The sequence below is a fragment of the Saccopteryx bilineata genome, chromosome 6, assembly GCF_036850765.1.
Source record: "Saccopteryx bilineata isolate mSacBil1 chromosome 6, mSacBil1_pri_phased_curated, whole genome shotgun sequence".
In the NCBI taxonomy this organism is placed as follows: Eukaryota; Metazoa; Chordata; class Mammalia; order Chiroptera; family Emballonuridae; genus Saccopteryx; species Saccopteryx bilineata.
In genome coordinates, this window is record NC_089495.1 from 24,703,198 (window position 1) to 24,718,131 (window position 14,934).

At 38.9% G+C, this 14,934-nt stretch overlaps 1 protein-coding gene and 1 non-coding gene across 2 annotated transcripts in view; both read left to right on the forward strand.

Annotated features, from left to right (window-relative positions):
- NRG1 (neuregulin 1) overlaps window positions 1–14,934 on the forward strand; it is a 1,091,963-nt gene that overhangs the window by 536,095 nt on the left and 540,934 nt on the right. The gene's annotated exons all lie outside the window — the stretch shown is intronic.
- Window positions 9,787–9,917, forward strand: LOC136309841 (small nucleolar RNA SNORA51). Its single transcript, XR_010726472.1, has one exon. It is a non-coding gene; the product is annotated as a small nucleolar RNA SNORA51 (small nucleolar RNA).

A 14,934-nucleotide genomic window follows, 5' to 3' on the forward strand; every position in this document is an offset into this window, starting at 1 on the left:
AGAGAGAAATAATAGAGGTGCTGTTGGAGAGCAGAGAAAAGAGTAATGCACCTCACTGGAAGAACCAAGGAAGAGAACACAGAGGTGTAATTATGTAATTGTGAGATTACTTGATAATTGTTCTTCTTCATGACTGCGATCTAAGCTCTATAAGGGCAGTGTCTCTAGAAGATGTGTAAACCTCTATATCTCATCCCTTTGCATAGTGTTTGGTGTCTAGTACATTACCCAAAAATTACTTGAATGAGCAAATAAGTGTCTACAGTGACAGGTACTGCACGAGATAACCAAGAAATTGAAGTTTTATTCATTGCCTTTAAAGCATTTGCTAGTAGATAAGTTTTCAAACATGGCAGATGTATTCAGTCCACTCGTTGCTTGTGTGTGAGACCACAGATGGTCATAGTGACTTACCTATTTCATTCTGAAATGGAGTAATTTCATCCCCACTCAGCTCTTCCATAGGCATGGGTTTTGATGCCATATTTATCAAGACATCTACTTGGATGTGGATGTCATGCTGTGAAGAACCATTATAAACAAATATTACAGCCACTTGCCAAGTAATGACTTAAGCTGGGCAGTTGCTTAAAGGACTGACTTGATTCATTTTATTTTCTGTATTCATGTACTGCCTAAGGGGGAGGGTGGGAGGGCAACAATATTTATTTTTTTATTTAATTATTTATTTATCTATCTATCTTTTGAGCCAGTAATTATTTGCAGAGGTCTGTGGGCAAAGTGCTCAGCTCACACCTGGGGACAGAATCCTGGGTTAGAGGGTGGCCATGGTGATAGTTACATATCTCCAGATTGGGGATTGCTGGTTGAAATGCAGACACATGCAGAAATGGCCTCATTGTCATTTCTTGTTTTTATAATGTTATCTTTGGCTCCATAAACTCATTTTTTTCTTCTTCTACTGTCAACACTGTTTCAGCATTGAGTTATATTATCCAGTGACATCAGAGGAGGCAAAGTTACATGTGTCAGCTTGGCAGGAATCATCCACTCACAGCAAATTTGTGACAAGTTGCATTTTCCTAACATTTTCACCTTGAGTGATGAAGTATCCACAGTTTGGGGAGACACCCTGGGGCCTCCCTTGATGGTAACAATGCTCTGTTGAATTGAGCTACTGTTGCTTCAGTACTGGGGGGAAGGAGCCTGTGAGCCTGAGCTTTTCCCTATGAAAAGCAGGAACATATCCCTAGAGCTGATTGCCTGCCTCTATAGATAATGAGGGCTTAACTGGCATTACAGTTATAACCAGTTTCAGACCCATTAAATTTAATGGTTTGTGTAATAATGGGCTGCAACTGATAAAATAACCCAAGAACCATTCATGAGCTGTTTATGGAAGAATACCTTCACCATGGAAAATGGACATTAAACTGAATGGTTTCATTGCAAAACAAGAGTTCCCCTCTTTATTTTCCAGTTAGGTTGATACACAGCCCACAGTATTTGGTGAGAGGTGTATGTCAGGAGAAAGGTTGAAGCTTTTAAGCTAATGAATTTGAACTTTTGAGTACTTTCTGTTATTTTTTTTTAATCAATGGTGATTTGTAATAAGGAGCTAATAAATTAATTTAGATGTCAGTCAAATTAATGTTAAAGCCAAATCCAGCTAGGGAAAGTCAAATATGTATATTAAAATGACAGCCCTCTCCCAGATGCCAGCTCTTGTTATGTAAATCAGAATATAAGTGCCATGAGATTAAAAATTGTTGTGTATTTTACTCATTTGTATACCCTCAAGGTCTAGAAAAATGCCTAGCATATAAAAGGCACTCCACAAATATTGAACATAAGTGGTTGATGAATATATATCTTATGAGGTAGCTTTGTTTCATTTCTGAGTGGGAAAAGTTCTTTCAGTAAAAGAGGAGCAAAAAAAAAAAAATCTCTACCAAACAATTTACTGCTGGTTGATATTCTTTCCAGATCTACCTTACTTCACAAAGATATTTTCCTGAGAGCAAACCACAGGGATTTGTGGCTGTCACTATCAATGAAAGGTTTAGGATATTATAACATATAGAAAAAGGCTAAGTAAGAAAGAGTACATGCTTTATAAAATGGAATTTAAAATAATAGCTATCAGCAGCAGAACTTTGTAGGAAACCCATGCTGGGAAAATATAAACCCCACCCTGATGATGGCATCTGGTACAAATTGAGAAACAAATTGGAAAACAAAACAGAATGTGTCTTCAGCAGCCCTTAAGATCAAACCACCAGCGGATGATAAGCATGGATCTTTGGAGCCTCTACCTTCCTCTTTGTGGAACAGCTGAAATCAGTAGGGGAATGAAAAGGAAATGGCTTTCTTATCTGTGAGCAGGTTGTTCCTCCCTCTGGATACCCCACTCTCCAAACATGCACTTTGATATGCCATGGAGTTCTCTTTACCTGATCATTCCGTTTAGAGAAAGATGTACCCCTCCCTGCCCACATCCTGTATTGTTACATCACTTGTTTCTCATTATTCTGACACGTTCAATAATCTAACATGTAATTCAACTGAAAGAAGAGTCATGGCCAGTGTGATGTGCTGGCACAATGGAGGGCAAAGAACAATGGAAACTAGAATAATCATAGAAGAAGCAGAACTCAAATGGGAATATCAATCTCAGTGGTCAGTGACTGCGTCAGGCAGATGGTATGAGCTCAAGAAAAACAATTCAACAAAAATTTATTGAGTACCTACTATGTGTCCAGCACTGGGATATGTCACTGAACAACACAGTGCTCTTTGTTTCCTGGTACTTATGAAGTAGCATCTGGTATGTGTGTTCTCAACAACATTGCAAATGACATTGGGCTGGAAGCATGAAGCCTGGCAAGAGGGTTTACTTTAGTTTAAATTGACATCTCCATACAAATCTGAAGTTGGAACAAAGATAGAAGAAGTGAGGGTCCTATTGCCCAAGTCCTGTTGCTGGTTAAGTTTAGCCTTTGGCTCTGAAAGCCAAGAGCCCAACTTTTGTCTGTATCCTGAAGGGCTTCTTATAAAAAGAGAATGTATTTTGACAATTAACCAAGAATTTAAAGTTTTTGGAAAGTGCTATGTTTTCAAATAGGAAATCCATGAAGAGAGAATTATAATAATTATAAAATATTTTGGAGGCATCAGAAAGCAACTGGCTTACCATTTCACTTCCTTAATATTTTGGCTCAAGTATTACCTTTTCATCAAGGGTTTCCTTGGCCATCCAGTTCCTCCCAATTCCTCGTGCTCCCCAACTTCTCTCACCTCTATATCTGGTATGTACCATCAGACACATAAATGTCCTTATTTATTTGTTGATTGTCATTTCACTCTGGACTATAAGCTTCATCAAAACAAGGACTTTTCCATAGTTATCCCCCCCCATGATGGTAGAAGTCCCCCATATAAAGCTGAGAGTCATATTTTTTACTGGGTCTTTGATCACTTCCACTATCTTTCTGGGGCTACCAAAAGCTAGAAGAGGCAAGAAGAATAGTGCCCTACAGGCTGTGGAGGGGGCATGGCCCCGCCAACACTTTCTTTCAGACCTCAGTCCTCTGGAGCTGTTAGACAATACATTTCTGTTGGTTTCAGCCACCAAATCTGTTATACTTTGTTTTGATGCCCTAGGAAGCTAATATACCTTCCTAGACTCAGGTGGGGAAGAAGGAGAACCTTAAGTCAAAAAGTAAAGTGAAAGTCTAGCTTCTCATCACTTGAGGTGAGATGGGTATACTGTTAGTGGAGTTGAGAGTTTTTATTTTCTGGAAGCCTGTAGGGTCCCCTGTGTTGTTTAGTGAGGACAGGAATAGCTGGAGTGTCTCGGGAGGTGTTACAGCAGCAACCAAGACCAGGTGTCTGTGCTCTTGTCTCTGGCTGTCCGGTAAAGAGCCATAGGCTGACTTTATTTATGACACCAATTGAGATTAATCCTGGCTCTAGAGATGCTGGACATTTAGGCAAAACTGACCCCAAAATTAATTTTAAATGCACTGATTAAAGCCAATTACCCTCTTCCTTTTTCAAATACGACACTGATGCCTAAAAATCAACCTTGTGTGTTTAGTCAAGTGGCGTTAAGTAGTTTTATGTTTGATGTCTATAGTCTTCATTTAATTTAGGGATAGCATGATGGCTAAACCAATAAGATTTTATTAAAGATGCAAACTATTTGGGGTATCCAACCTCCCAAAATGATTGCCTAAGGACACTCTTCTACCTCTGGCTTCTAGGTAATTTTTATTTTCTTACTGTTCCCACAGGTCCTCCCCTGCTTCCCTCTCAGTGGTAACCAGAGCAGGCTGGGGGTTGTTTACCTGTCTCTTGTGTTCTGCATTCCTCACGCTTACCCCTACATGATCTCTTCCAGTGCCATTAGCTCCTGTCAATCAACGAACTCTCTTTACTTCCTGTGTATCTGACTTGTCAGAGGGTGGGGAGAAGAGGAAAAGATGAGTACATTTTTGTGTGAGTAAAGGTTACCCAAAGTTGTTCTGACTTGCTTACTGCATTTTAGAGAGAACAAATGGAAGGAAATACCTTATAAAACAACTTTTTAAAAATGTAATTGTTTAGTAAAAACAGACTGTTGCTTCAGGCACAGTGGTGACATATTCTACTTGTGTTGGTCAGGAGGCACCAGTTCATATTTAGTGATTATGCAAATAGAAAAATTGCGAACTTTAATTTGATACTTTTAAAGAAACGTAGTTGTAAAAATATTGTCTGGAAAACACTATTACTCGGTCAATATTATTTGTTTTAGAGCAAACCTCATTACAAGTCCATCTTATTCATCTGTCCAGTCAACAGATATTTACTGCATGTCTACCAAGCACTATGATGAAAGCTGCAAATGCATTTAGAACAAGAAGTACACCGTTCTGGGCCTCCTCTAGCAGAGACACAAGCACACACACAGTAGGACAAGGGCATCCCGTTCTGAGTTGCTATAAGAGGAAGGCTCTCTGGAATTTCCACCTGAAGAGTGAGGGGTGTTTGTCAGGTAAAAGGTCAGGTCAAGGAGAGGGGTGAGGGGTGGGGCTTTAGGAAAACAAAGGGCATGTTAAAAGGCCCAGAATTCTAAGAGCCTGCATGTCAGGGGAGCTGAAAATAATTTGGTAGGACAGTTGCTTAGACTAAGAGGAAATGAGTAGTAAGAGATGAAACTAGAGATAGAGTCAAAGGTCATGTTAAAGAGCTTATATTTTAGGTTAAGGAATTCCTATTTTGTTCTGAGGGCCATGGAGGGCTAAGTGACTCAGAAAGATCACTCTGGCCATTGCGAGAATACTCTGTGAGCAAACAAGACAGAGTCAGGGACGTCTTGCAGGGGGCTGCGGCAGTACCCCAGGTGAGACCAGGCCACAGGTCACTGGCAGTAGAGGTGGAGTAGATCTACAGGTTAAGTATACATTTAGAGAGCAGGGTAGATAGAACTCTGTGATTTATTAAGTTGGCACGTGGAGAGGAGGGAGGAGTCCCACAAGGATGGCTTCCACATGCAACATACACAACTTCTTTCTAGCCTAGAAAATGAAATCACTGCTGTAAAACATGGTGGAAATTGCTGGACATAAGAAAGCAGTTAAGATCTCAGTTCAGTTCTCAGCGCCATGTGGAAGAATGGTATGCTCTTCCAACATTTTAAGTGGTGATGTACATTTTGTTTCTGAAGAGTCAATTGATAACTAAATTTTGATTTCAGACCCATTCCTCAGAAGTGAGGGTTTAAGTACTGGGGAGAAGGAACACGTGATGGCTGGAGGAATGGGTCACTCTGAGAGGTGGTGTCATCCACAGCCTTCCACTCAGCGCTTCCCTTCCTGGGTCTCATGGTCCCAAAGGGAGGAGAGGTGCTGGAACCCAGCAGAGCTGCGAGGCAGCACAGAGAGATCCGCCTCTGATGCCCTAATGGAAAGAGAAAGAGACTCAGTGCCTGGCCCCAGCTCACCCGTTTGAGTTTATCCATATGTTCAAGGCTAGGAGGATTTACCTTCAGGGAAACACAAGAAGATAAACATTTCTCGGGAAATGGCCATTTGTTTCCACCATTGAAAGTTTGCCTTGTGTGTCAGATTGCTCAGAAAAGTGTGAGACTTTCTCGGGCAGTATGTGCCACTAGCTAAGAAACCCAGGCACCTTTGCCAGGGTACTCTCCTGGAAGTTGACAGCACCCCTTCAGAGCCTCCCTTGCAGCTCCTGACCAGCTGTGTACCTGTCCTGTCCACACGCCTTCCCTAGCTCTGTGATCACAGGCCAATTATTTAACCTTCCTTCAGTGCTGGGAGCATAGTAAGTGCTACAAACACATTAAAATATCACAATACTTAGCATTAAGTAAGTTAGCAAAATATCTCGAAGCTTTAAGCTTCTTGCTTCCATTTCAATACGCCCCTCACTGGCCCTCGATGTCCTGGGAGGGACTTTCAACTTTCAACTACATTAGAACATGGAGTTTCTCTATGAACAGACTCCTCTTGAACAGACTGCTCTTCATATTCAGAATGTTTTGTTCCCATTAGCCAGGACTGTCTAGCCTTACCAAGGGCATTGACACTCCTATTAAGTTTTTGTTAGGTAAAGGTGTGTTTGCCTTGCCCAAGCAATGTCCAGTTCCTTCTAAGATCTTTTTGATACATCACTCCACTAATCCTTTGGGTTGAGTGTGCCCACAGCCCTCTCCAAAGGAATTTAGGCTTCTCTGACACATTCTCCTCCGTATGATTTCGCAGACTCTTGCAGATACAGTCTATTAGTGCACAAGTTATTAGCCTTGCTATTCTTCTAATCTTGGTGATACGTGTTTTTTTTTCCATAGATCTCGTTGGCATTCTAGTGATGCCCAGGGACTCTCTCTTAGGATAGTGTCTATAAATATCTATGTGAAATACATCAGATTCCAAAGAAAGCCAATTAATTGAAATTGAAAGACTGTTAAAATATTTTTAAATTGTGCTATCATAATAAATCGACTTCTTTGTTAGTGCATTAAGTAACGAGATCTAACCACAGAGCTAATAACTACCATTGCTAGTTCTTTTGATGAGAAAAATCACAGGTACTATTAATATTATTGTGCTTTGTTGTTGACATTCAAAATTCATGGACATGCTAGTTTCCATTTAGAGTTCAGAGAAAAGAGCTATGCAAATGTTTCCATCTAAGGTCACAGATGCCCTGTATTCCACCCACTGGTGCTTGGGAGGGTGTCTGGGTCCCAGTTTAAGAACCCATGCTAGTAGTCTTTCCTGCTTTGAGACTCAGCTCAAATAACCATCTCCTCTGTAACTCTCCCCCTAAATTCACTAGACCACTCCTCTCTCTTGTTCCTGTATCACCTTGTTTACCCTCTATTTTGCAATATTCATCTATTATTAATACTACCACCTGTTTTCCTGTAACTCTCCCTCTCCTTTAGACATATCTGTCTCTGTTTATTTCACTTTTATTTCCTTGGTATCCTGGCCAGTGTCTGGCAGATTGCAGGCACTCAATAAATGTTTGTTGAATAAGTGAATTAAAACCCTAAACAGCTCTGGTAAGTTTTCCTAGGTCACAAGTAAGAGAAGGACATGAATTTAATTTATTTGCTTCTCCAAGGGTATAGGGACAAGCGCTGAACTTTAGTAAAAGGTGTGCTTTCAGCAGTGTCTTCTTGGCCTAGCCTTAACCTTTCACACTCTGCATTGATTTACGCCTAATCTCTTATGAAGTCACAGTCTGTGAAGTATTTTAAGACCTGATCAACATATAAAGGGAAAATTAATTCCACTGTTAGATAAAAATTACCAGCAAGCAAATAAGTATTTCTCTTTATAACTGAGAAAAAAAAACAGACAAAGAAATTTTAGGTGTTTACGAATCATTTATTCTGAATCATGTGCTGAGAGATTACAAATAACCTTAACTATCAGTAAAATGTGCTTACAGAAAAATTTATCCTGATTAGTCCAAGTGTATTAAACTCACCACTAAGTAGCACGAATTACCTACTATTTAAGTGGAAATTGTTACTTTAATATTGCCCTGTTCTGTTCTATATTAAGTCAGTCATCAAAGACCAACCAAAGTTAGATATCATGCAGTTTTGGTCATTATTGGAAAGTGGAGATGGCCACAACCTCTGATAAATAATAAAATGACCGTACAGTAAGCACAATCATAAAGAGAAAAACACAAGGAGACCACAGGGAGAGCTGGAGTTGAGAAACAGTGAGTGAGCTATGAACTTCTGGTGCTTGTTCTTTAGCAAGGCTGCTGTTTTGATGAGTCTAGAATCTCTCTCTCTCTCTCTCTCTCTCTCTCTCTCTCTCTCACATACACACACACACACACAAACACATACACATGCACACACACCCATACACACTGTTTTCCTCTTCCTTTCTAAGTTGTCTTGGGGGAAGGACAATTTTCTAGGTGGCTATGAAATTCCTATAATTATATATTTTAACTATGCCTGTAGCACCTTGTTCATCCTCTATTATGCAGTATTAAGTAAATACAACAACATATTTACAAAAACAATATTAATTTCAGCCCAACATGGATTTTTGTTCTGTGAGGAAAAAAAAAATTATTCTATGCTTTAAAAATAATTTTTATGTAGAAAATAATTAAGATTAAAGAATGTCAGTATTGGTGAATAAAAGTCATTCCTGCTTCACATTATTAAATTTTCAGTTTTTTAAAATTTTATACCAAGTAAATGGGAGGGAAAAAAAAAACTATGGTGAAAAGCTGTAGAATCATGAGGTCACATGATTATGAAATGTTTGGAAAAGAATTTTAATTACTAAATCTTTTTTTTCTTTAATACCATGGTAAGATTTTCTATTTTAAGAGAGAATAAAAAGAACCATCTGAGGTTCTGGGGAGGGCAGGGAAGATTAAGTTTCCTTCATCACCCAAGAACAGTGTTGCTGTGATGACATCAATACCTCCTTTCCCCAGGAAATGTGGTCCTCGCTTTAACAACGCTCTTCCTTTTGGCTTTCATTCTTTTTAAAAATAATTTTCTTTGAATTTATTGTGGTTACATTGGTTAATAACATTATATAGGTTTTCGGTGTACAATTCTATAATACATCATCTGTATATTGGATTGTGCATTCATACCCTCCAAAGTCAAGTCTCCTTTCGTTACCATTTTTCCCTCCTTTACCCTCTCCTACCTTCCCCAACGCCCCATTTCCTTCTTGTAATCCCCATACTGTTATCTGGATCTATGAGTTTTGTTTTGTATTATTTTTGCTTATCCCTTTACCTTTCTTCACTCGGCCTTCCTTAACCCCTCTCTGGCAGCTGTGAGTCTGTTCTCTGTATCTATGAGTCTGTTTCTGTTCTGTCTGTTAGTTTATTTTGTTCGTTAGATTCCACATATAGGTGAGATCATGTGGTACTTGCCTCTATCTGACTGGCTTATTTCACTTAGCATAATACCCTTTAGGTCCATTCATGCTGCTGCAAAAAGTAAGAGTTCCTTCTTTCCTACACCTGAGTAGCATTCCATTGTGTAAACGTATCTCAGCTTGTTTTTCCACTCAACTGCTGATGGGCACTTGAGCTACTTCTAAATCTTGGCTGTTGTAAATAACACTACAATGAACATAGGGGTGCATATTTTCTTTTGTATTAGTATTTGGGGTTTCTTTGGATATATTCCCAGAAGTAGAATTGCTGGGTCATAAGACAGTTCTATTTTTAAATTTTTGAGAAAACACCATACTGTTTTTTTATACCATCTACAATAAATAATAAACTCAAAATGGATTAAAAATTTAAATGTATGGCCTCCCAGTGTTTACCACAGGCTGTGTTCTTACACTGTCTATACAGAAAGAGGAGGCAGAGTAAACCCACCCATCTACACCTCAGCCCTGGCTCTTTGCCTGGTCCGTATTATGAATGGGGGGACATGGAAAAAAATTTAAATGTATGACTTAAAACCATAAAAATCCTTGAGTAAAACACAGGCAGTAAAATTTTGAACATTTCTTGTAACTATTTTTTTTTCCGGATATATCACCCTGGGCAAGGGAAACGAAAGAAAAAAATGAACAAATGGGACTACATCAAACTAAACAGTTTTTGCACAGCAAAGGGAACCATCAACAAAATGAAAAGATATCCACCTAATAGAAGAACATATTCACCAGTGGTACATCTGATAAGAGGTTAATATCCAAAATTTGTAAAGAACTTGTACAACTCAACACCAAAGAAACAAACAATCCAATTTAAAAAATGAGCAAAAGACCTGAATAGGCACTCCTCATACAGATGACCAATAGACATATGAAAAGATGCTCAAGGTCACTAATCATCAGAGAAGTTTAAATTAAAACCTCAATAAGACATCCCCTCACACCTGTCAAAATGGCTGTCATCAATAAATCAACAAACAACAGTTTGGGAAAGGATATGGAGGAAAGGGGACTCTCATTCACTGTTGGTGGGAATGTAGATCAGTGTAGCCACAGAAGAGAGTGCTTTTTTTTTTTTTTTACAAACCTAGATTAGAGGGAGGGAGAGGCAGGCAGCATGAACTCCCATATGTGCCTTGACCAGGCAAGCCCCGGTTTCAGACCGGGGACCTCAGCATTCCAGGTTGACACTTTATCCACTGCGCCACCACAGGCCAGGTGGGCCAACATTTACTTTCCTGAATGTCAGACAAAGATTTGGGTCAAGTCACTTTCTTCCTCTTTCCATCTCCTGATTTCCTCTCCTTTTTGGTTCTAACTAGAGAATGTATTTCAATTTTTTCTTTTTTCATTCAAGCCCCACAGCTGGGGCCAAAGGCAAAATGCTGCAGGGATTAGAAAGACAAAGCAACAAGCCAAATGGATAGCGACCACCAGTCAACAGGTATGAATTTCAGCAAGGCAAATATTCAGCTTATCTCTTGGGCCTCCCACAGACATTAACATCTCTATATTCTTGATTTAAGGTTCTCACACACAAAAATCAAATAACTAATAAAGTGGCAGCTACTCATAGCCTTCTGGTTAATGAGTTTGATTTTACTTAGTCTCAAATTAGAGTCCTTGAGTAGACTCACCTTTGGGCTAGATACTCCCACAGTAAGGGCAGTTTATTTCCCATCAACCAGTCATGTAAGAAAACATTTCTCCAGCTCTCCTTAGCTCTCTAACATTTAGATGGCATGTTGTGAGGGCTAGGAATTGAGGCTACTTAGGCAAGAAATAACCTAACTTTGTCCTTCTTTCCTCTCTGTCCATTCATAATGATTTCCTTCAAATCTGCTGTACTAGTTGTATTGACTCAAATACTAATAATTTTCCTAGACAAATAGGGTATATGGTTCAGAATGTGGTGGAATATTAAAAAATAATTAGTAACTCCAATTATATATTGTATTTATATCTATGTATGTATACATGTATATATACTTTGTTTTATTTGTTTCAAGAAGTTGAGTGGTACAGAAATGGCATAGCAATACTGCATACAACATATACTTTTATAAAAGTTCATTTTGACCTTCTTTTTATAACTCATTGAAACTAGTCAGATTTCTTTGTTTTCTTGAAGGTACATTTAAACATAACCTTACAGTTTAATATGTACTTTGATGTTTTATATTTGCTAAGGCCATACAAAATCAATGCCCACATAGATTCCAAATGCATTTTCATTTTTCATAGACTTACTATGAACTGGCATTGTGCTGATAAGAGTTTATTTAGTCTATAACATTTCAGGAATTTTGATAAACTTGATTTGTACCATGATAACATTTAAACTGATATTACTGTTATTTTCTCAATATATGTTAAATTTTATGGAAAAAAGTAATAAAAGCACCTGGTAACTGAACAAATTATCCAGTAGAACAAAAGACATTTACATACTTGGAAGAAAGTTACTTGTTTTTCACATTAATGATCAGAACTATTACATTATAGAGTGTCATCTATATAATTCTCATTTTTCTTCTCAATAAGAATAAAACTTAAAGACTAAAAGTCTTTCCTACAGTACATGAATTATTTAATTTTCAAAAATATAGTAAGATTTACTTGTACATTAAGATATCACGGAGATAGGCTTCTAAGGGTACTACTATCTTGGGACATTTATAGAAGTTCATTTTAGTTAAGGATTTGATGGCATCAAAGGAAGCAGTGAGCAGTGTAATTCCCAGAGGGGTTTTCTATGTCATAATTTTCCATTCTTAACTAGGACATAGTATTTTGGAGACTTCTGTGTGTCAATTAAAAAGCAATAACAGTTATCGATTTTTCTTTTTTTTTATTTATTCATTTGAGAGAGGAGAGAGAGACAGAGAGAGACAGAGAGGAGAGAGAGACAGGGGGGAGGAGCTGGAAGCATCAACTCCCATATGTGCCTTGACCAGGCAAGCCCAGGATTTTGAACCGGCGACCTCAGCATTTCCAGGTCGACACTTTATCCACTGCGCCACCACAGGTCAGGCAGTTATCAATTTTTCTAAGCCTGTTAACTCTGGGGAAAAGACAGATTCTCCTATCACCCTTCTAAATTCTTATTCTACATGCCCATGAATTTGCAAGCATGTGCATACACACATACATGCATTCAGCATTTAAGGCACTAGACTGGAATAATAACACAGCAAACATAGCAATAAAAGCACTTATTTCTGTAAGCAAGTAATAGGGTATATTGATATTTTTCTGTTCCCTCTGAATTTCTTCTTCCTTCAGTGAGAGTTTGGGGCATCCTGATCATGCCAGAGCCATCCTTCTGACCAGTATGATTTAATAAGACCTCTTTATGCTACTGTTCCAAATTACATTTTAATGGCTTTTAGGGAACAAACCAATAAAAACCTTGAGGTAAGGTCCAAATCGCATAAGTGTTCAGAGGTGGTCATTCACGATTACCACATTGCAAAGTAATGAAGGAGTTAATTGTATTTTTATTTTACATATGAGGGAAACTGAAGCCTACTTAGTGTAAATGCTCTGTCTACCATCATGAGATGATAGAGTCTAAAGCTGTAAGTTGAGGTTGACTTTGACTTTTGTTCATATGTTCCTGTGAGTCACACTTTTTACACATTGCTCACTCTTACCAAGGAACACCCATGAGAACATTTAAAGATTTAATGGCTAAGGCTCTTAGAATTCTATAGCTATAGTTCCTCCACTGATAAAATAAAAATCCCTTCACAGAAGTGTTAGGAAAGTTAGTGAGCTTAATTGTAAGCCACTTTGAACTTATAGAAAGGACTCTTTATAGTCGTAAGCAAATTCTTCTTTAGTCTACATTGCAAAATGCTCCCATTTCTGCAGTTATTGTTCTGAGGTAAGTACCTATAGAAGCTACCCCATGAGACCCCAAAGAATGCTACTTACAATATGGAGAACTAGTTATGCTTTAACCACAAGCTCTAAGGGAAAGCCTCTGGCTACCACACTTAGTTCTGATACCATCTTACCTAGCAGTTATGGACCTAAGAAATTGATTTTTTTGTTGTTCCAAATTGAAAAATAAGATGGTTTGCGTTGCATAGCAGGGTCGCAGATTTTAACATATATTACAATTCAGCTTCTTCTCAGCTGTTGGTAGTGCTATAGAGATATAGACCCTCACCATTCACAGTGTGGCCCTTCCTGGGAGCTTGTTAGAAATGCAGGATTTCAGGTCCCACCTAGGAGCCACTGAATCAGAAATCATATTTTAACCAGATCTTCTGGAGAGTCTTATGTACAGTAGCATTTGAAAAGAACTGTTGGGAACATCCTGAACATGATGTAATCATCTCAACCTTGGCAGTTGGCTTCGCACAGCCCTTCCTACAGACCTAGCCACTCTGCCCTCTGTGGGTTACTTCTGGTACCTCCACTGTCAAGAGGGTTCTCAGGAAAACTGACTCGTAGACCTTCTTTGCTGACAATGCTGGGCTGGAGGTCATGACTCCCTTTGTCATAGGTTGGTGCTCTTTCCACTATGTCATGTTGCCTTGAATGATTGTTCAAATGCCACAGTATTTTGTTTGCCTACAAGAATATCCATGCTTGCTTGGCCCTGGCCGGTTTGCTCAGTGGTAGAGCATCGGCCTGGCATGCAGGAGTCCCAGGTTTGATTCCCAGCCAGGAAACACAGGAGAAGCGCCCATCTGCTTCTCCACCCCTCCCTCTCTCCTTCGTCTCTGTCTCTCTCTTCTCCTCCCGCAGCCAAGACTCCATTGGAGCAAAGTTGGCTCGGGAGCTGAGGATGGCTCTATGGCCTCTGCCTCAGGTACTAGAATGGTTCTGGTTGCAACAGAGTGACGTCCCAGATGGGCAGAGCATCACCCCCTGGTGGGCATGCCGGGTGGATCCCGGTCGGGCACATGCAGGAGTCTGTTTGACTGCCTCCCCGTTTCCAACTTCAGTTTCTAATTAAAAAAAAAAATTTAAAGAACAAGAAAAAAAAAAAAGAATACCCATGCTTGCAATTTTCAATAAAACAGAGAGTGAAATCATTCAAATAGCAATGAAATTGGAGCAAAATAAATATTAAATGAATTACTTGCATTGGAAAGTCCATCATGTACTTAACACTTTTATTTAGTTTGCATAAATACTTAACGGGGGTTAAAGGTGGACACATTAGTGGACTGGCGTTTGCCTGCCTACCAATGCTGTTTGCAATTTCAATGGCACGGTTCTCTAGGATTAGAATACATTGTGTGTTAAATATTGACAGGGACCTCAGATATGGGAAAGTCCTTTTCTTATGACAATTTATCTTGAATTATTTATCAAATAAAAAGAGCAAACAGTTTTAACTTTGCTAATCTATGCTTCTCCATTCAAAACTGACCAAGTCAGGTAACTTATTGAATATATAACTGTTAACATTGTTCAGAAAAAAAATAAGGCTCAGTTGACTGTATCATTCTGTGACCTCCTTACAAAAGCATTGGAAATACATCTAAATCCT